Source organism: Leptopilina heterotoma, unplaced genomic scaffold (assembly GCF_015476425.1).
Source record: "Leptopilina heterotoma isolate Lh14 unplaced genomic scaffold, ASM1547642v1 Lhet_113, whole genome shotgun sequence".
NCBI lineage: Eukaryota > Metazoa > Arthropoda > Insecta > Hymenoptera > Figitidae > Leptopilina > Leptopilina heterotoma.
In genome coordinates this window covers 1,860,146-1,866,504 of record NW_025110832.1, presented here as the reverse complement: position 1 = coordinate 1,866,504, position 6,359 = coordinate 1,860,146, and positions in this window count along the sequence as shown.

Sequence of the window (6,359 nt, the reverse complement as noted above, 5' to 3'; positions counted from 1 at the left end):
AACAATTGAAATAAAATTCTCTATTCTTTACGATTAGTAGGGCTCAGTCCCTACTAGAACTCTGGTAATTTTCAGATGATAGATTATTAATTTAGAAAAAATTAATTTTATTTCATTTTACACAAATTTGATGTCTGCATAGGCGTTCGGGTGGACCTGACTACTACTTTAAAAATCTGAAATTAAAATTCTCTATTCTTTTGGATTGGGTTGGGGCTTCAGTCCCCTACGTAGAACTCTGGTAAGTTTCAGATGAGTAGAATTATTAAATTTAGAAAAAAATAATTTTTAGTTGCATTTTAAACAAATTTTGATTGTCTGATAGCGTTCGGGTGGACCTGCTACTACTTAAAATTGGAAATAAATTCTGCTATTCTTTAGGATTGGGTTTGGTCTCAGTCCCTACTAGAACTCTGGTAATTTTTCAGACGAGTAGAATTATTAAATTTAGAAAAAATTAATTTTTATTTTCATTTTAAACAAGTTTTGATTGTCTGATAGCGTTCGGGTGAGGGTGCTACTACTTAAAAATGAAATAAAATTCTCTATTCTTTACGATTAAGTAGGGCTCAGTCCCTACTAGAACTCTGGTAATTTTCAAATGAGTAGAATTATTAATTTAGAAAAAGTAATTTTTATTTCATTTTAAACAAATTTTGATTGTCTGATAGCGTTCGGGTGGACCTGCTACTACTTAAAAATTGAAATAAATTCTCTATTCTTTAGGATTGGGTTGGCTCAGTCCCTACTAGAACTCTGGTAAGTTTCAGATGAGTAGAATTATTAAATTTAGAAAAAATTAATTTTTATTTTCATTTTAAACAAATTTTGATTGTCTGATAGCGTTCGGGTGGACCTGCTACTACTTAAAAATTGAAATTAAATTCTCTATTCTTTGGATTAGGTTGGTCTCAGTCCCTACTAGAATTCTGGTAATTTTCAGATGAGTAGAATTATTAAATTTAGAAAAAATTAATTTTTATTTTCATTTTAAACTAATTTTCATTGTCTGATAGCGTTCGGGTGGACCTGCTACTACTTAAAAATTGAAAAAAAATTCTCTTTTCTTTAGGATTGGGTTGGGCTCAGTCCCTACTAGAACTCTGGTAATTTTCAGACGAGTAGAATTATTAAATTTAGAAAAAATTAATTTTTATTTTCATTTTAAACAATTTTTGATTGTCTGATAGCGTTCGGGTGAGGGTGCTACTACTTAAAAATTGAAATAAAATTCTCTATTCTTTACGATTAAGTAGGGCTCAGTCCCTACTAGAACTCTGGTAATTTTCAAATGAGTAGAATTATTAAATTTAGAAAAAATTAATTTTTATTTTCATTTTAAACAAATTTTGATTGTCTGATAGCGTTCGGGTGGACCTGCTACTACTTAAAAATTGAAATAAAATTCTCTATTCTTTAGGATTGGGTTGGGCTCAGTCCCTACTAGAACTCTGGTAAGTTTTCAGATGAGTAGAATTATTAAATTTAGAAAAAATTAATTTTTATTTTCATTTTAAACAATTTTTGATTGTCTGATAGCGTTCGGGTGAGGGTGCTACTACTTAAAAATTGAAATAAAATTCTCTATTCTTTACGATTAAGTAGGGCTCAGTCCCTACTAGAACTCTGGTAATTTTCAAATGAGTAGAATTATTAAATTTAGAAAAAATTAATTTTTATTTTCATTTTAAACAAATTTTGATTGTCTGATAGCGTTCGGGTGGACCTGCTACTACTTAAAAATTGAAATAAAATTCTCTATTCTTTAGGATTGGGTTGGGCTCAGTCCCTACTAGAACTCTGGTAAGTTTCAGATGAGTAGAATTATTAAATTTAGAAAAAATTAATTTTTATTTTCATTTTAAACAAATTTTGATTGTCTGATAGCGTTCGGGTGGACCTGCTACTACTTAAAAATTGAAATTAAATTCTCTATTATTTTGGATTAGGTTGGTCTCAGTCCCTACTAGAATTCTGGTAATTTTCAGATGAGTAGAATTATTAAATTTAGAAAAAATTAATTTTTATTTTCATTTTTAAACTAATTTCATTGTCTGATAGCGTTCGGGTGGACCTGCTACTACTTAAAAATTGAAAAAAAATTCTCTTTTCTTTAGGATTGGGTTGGGCTCAGTCCCTACTAGAACTCTGGTAATTTTCAGACGAGTAGAATTATTAAATTTAGAAAAAATTAATTTTTATTTTCATTTTAAACTAATTTTCATTGTCTGATAGCGTTCGGGTGGACCTGCTACTACTTAAAAATTGAAATAAAATTCTCTATTCTTTAGGATTGGGTTGGGCTCAGTCCCTACTAGAACTCTGGTAATTTTCAAATGAGTAGAATTATTAAATTTAGAAAAAATTAATTTTTATTTTCATTTTAAACAATTTTGATTGTCTGATAGCGTTCGGGTGAGGGTGCTACTACTTAAAAATTGAAATAAAATTCTCTATTCTTTACGATTAAGTAGGGCTCAGTCCCTACTAGAACTCTGGTAATTTTCAAATGAGTAGAATTATTAAATTTAGAAAAAATTAATTTTTATTTTCATTTTAAACAATTTTTGATTGTCTGATAGCGTTCGGGTGAGGGTGCTACTACTTAAAAATTGAAATAAAATTCTCTATTCTTTACGATTAAGTAGGGCTCAGTCCCTACTAGAACTCTGGTAATTTTCAAATGAGTAGAATTATTAAATTTAGAAAAAATTAATTTTTATTTTCATTTTAAACAATTTTTGATTGTCTGATAGCGTTCGGGTGAGGGTGCTACTACTTAAAAATTAAAATAAAATTCTCTATTCTTTTGGATTGGGTTGGGCTCAGTCCCTACTAGAACTCTGGTAAGTTTCAGATGAGTAGAATTATTAAATTTAGAAAAAATTAATTTTTATTTTCATTTTAAACAATTTTTGATTGTCTGATAGCGTTCGGGTGAGGGTGCTACTACTTAAAAATTGAAATAAAATTCTCTATTCTTTACGATTAAGTAGGGCTCAGTCCCTACTAGAACTCTGGTAATTTTCAAATGAGTAGAATTATTAAATTTAGAAAAAATTAATTTTTATTTTCATTTTAAACAAATTTTGATTGTCTGATAGCGTTCGGGTGGACCTGCTACTACTTAAAAATTGAAATTAAATTCTCTATTATTTTGGATTAGGTTGGTCTCAGTCCCTACTAGAATTCTGGTAATTTTCAGATGAGTAGAATTATTAAATTTAGAAAAAATTAATTTTTATTTTCATTTTAAACTAATTTTCATTGTCTGATAGCGTTCGGGTGGACCTGCTACTACTTAAAAATTGAAAAAAAATTCTCTTTTCTTTAGGATTGGGTTGGGCTCAGTCCCTACTAGAACTCTGGTAATTTTCAGACGAGTAGAATTATTAAATTTAGAAAAAATTAATTTTTATTTTCATTTTAAACATATTTTGATTGTCTGATAGCGTTCGGGTGAGGGTGCTACTACCTAAAAATTGAAAGAAAATTCTCTATTCTTTACGATTAAGTAGGGCTCAGTCCCTACTAGAACTCTGGTAATTTTCAGATGATTAGAATTATTAAATTTAGAAAAAATTAATTTTTATTTTCATTTTAAACTAATTTTCATTGTCTGATAGCGTTCGGGTGGACCTGCTACTACTTAAAAATTGAAATAAAATTCTCTATTCTTTAGGATTGGGTTGGGCTCAGTCCCTACTAGAACTCTGGTAAGTTTCAGATGAGTAGAATTATTAAATTTAGAAAAAATTAATTTTTATTTTCATTTTAAACTAATTTTCATTGTCTGATAGCGTTCGGGTGGACCTGCTACTACTTAAAAATTGAAATAAAATTCTCTATTCTTTAGGATTGGGTTGGGCTCAGTCCCTACTAGAACTCTGGTAAGTTTCAGATGAGTAGAATTATTAAATTTAGAAAAAATTAATTTTTATTTTCATTTTAAACAAATTTTGATTGTCTGATAGCGTTCGGGTGAGGGTGCTACTACTTAAAAATTAAAATAAAATTCTCTATTCTTTTGGATTGGGTTGGGCTCAGTCCCTACTAGAACTCTGGTAAGTTTCAGATGAGTAGAATTATTAAATTTAGAAAAAATTAATTTTTATTTTCATTTTAAACTAATTTTCATTGTCTGATAGCGTTCGGGTGGACCTGCTACTACTTAAAAATTGAAATAAAATTCTCTATTCTTTAGGATTGGGTTGGGCTCAGTCCCTACTAGAACTCTGGTAAGTTTCAGATGAGTAGAATTATTAAATTTAGAAAAAATTAATTTTTATTTTCATTTTAAACAAATTTTCATTGTCTGATAGCGTTCGGGTGAGGGCTGCTACTACTTAAAAATTGAAATTAAATTCTCTATTCTTTTGGATTGGGTTGGGCTCAGTCCCTACTAGAACTCTGGTAAGTTTCAGATGAGTAGAATTATTAAATTTAGAAAAAATTAATTTTTATTTTCATTTTAAACAATTTTTGATTGTCTGATAGCGTTCGGGTGAGGGTGCTACTACTTAAAAATTGAAATAAAATTCTCTATTCTTTTGGATTGGGTTGGGCTCAGTCCCTACTAGAACTCTGGTAAGTTTCAGATGAGTAGAATTATTAAATTTAGAAAAAATTAATTTTTATTTTCATTTTAAACTAATTTTCATTGTCTGATAGCGTTCGGGTGAGGGTGCTACTACTTAAAAATTGAAATTAAATTCTCTATTCTTTTGGATTGGGTTGGGCTCAGTCCCTACTAGAACTCTGGTAAGTTTCAGATGAGTAGAATTATTAAATTTAGAAAAAATTAATTTTTATTTTCATTTTAAACAAATTTTGATTGTCTGATAGCGTTCGGGTGGACCTGCTACTACTTAAAAATTGAAATTAAATTCTCTATTCTTTTGGATTGGGTTGGGCTCAGTCCCTACTAGAACTCTGGTAATTTTCAGACGAGTAGAATTATTAAATTTAGAAAAAATTAATTTTTATTTTCATTTTAAACATATTTTGATTGTCTGATAGCGTTCGGGTGAGGGTGCTACTACCTAAAAATTGAAAGAAAATTCTCTATTCTTTACGATTAAGTAGGGCTCAGTCCCTACTAGAACTCTGGTAATTTTCAGATGATTAGAATTATTAAATTTAGAAAAAATTAATTTTTATTTTCATTTTAAACTAATTTTCATTGTCTGATAGCGTTCGGGTGGACCTGCTACTACTTAAAAATTGAAATAAAATTCTCTATTCTTTAGGATTGGGTTGGGCTCAGTCCCTACTAGAACTCTGGTAATTTTCAGACGAGTAGAATTATTAAATTTAGAAAAAATTAATTTTTATTTTCATTTTAAACATATTTTGATTGTCTGATAGCGTTCGGGTGAGGGTGCTACTACCTAAAAATTGAAAGAAAATTCTCTATTCTTTACGATTAAGTAGGGCTCAGTCCCTACTAGAACTCTGGTAATTTTCAGATGATTAGAATTATTAAATTTAGAAAAAATTAATTTTTATTTTCATTTTAAACTAATTTTCATTGTCTGATAGCGTTCGGGTGGACCTGCTACTACTTAAAAATTGAAATAAAATTCTCTATTCTTTAGGATTGGGTCGGGCTCAGTCCCTACTAGAACTCTGGTAAGTTTCAGATGAGTAGAATTATTAAATTTAGAAAAAATTAATTTTTATTTTCATTTTAAACAAATTTTGATTGTCTGATAGCGTTCGGGTGGACCTGCTACTACTTAAAAATTGAAATTAAATTCTCTATTCTTTACGATTAAGTAGGGCTTAGGCCCTACTAGAACTCTGGTAAGTTTCAGATGAGTAGAATTATTAAATTTAGAAAAAATTAATTTTTATTTTCATTTTAAACAAATTTTGATTGTCTGATAGCGTTCGGGTGGACCTGCTACTACTTAAAAATTGAAATTAAATTCTCTATTCTTTTGGATTGGGTTGGGCTCAGTCCCTACTAGAACTCTGGTAAGTTTCAGATGAGTAGAATTATTAAATTTAGAAAAAATTAATTTTTATTTTCATTTTAAACAAATTTTGATTGTCTGATAGCGTTCGGGTGAGGGTGCTACTACTTAAAAATTAAAATAAAATTCTCTATTCTTTTGGATTGGGTTGGGCTCAGTCCCTACTAGAACTCTGGTAAGTTTCAGATGAGTAGAATTATTAAATTTAGAAAAAATTAATTTTTATTTTCATTTTAAACTAATTTTCATTGTCTGATAGCGTTCGGGTGGACCTGCTACTACTTAAAAATTGAAATAAAATTCTCTATTCTTTAGGATTGGGTTGGGCTCAGTCCCTACTAGAACTCTGGTAAGTTTCAGATGAGTAGAATTATTAAATTT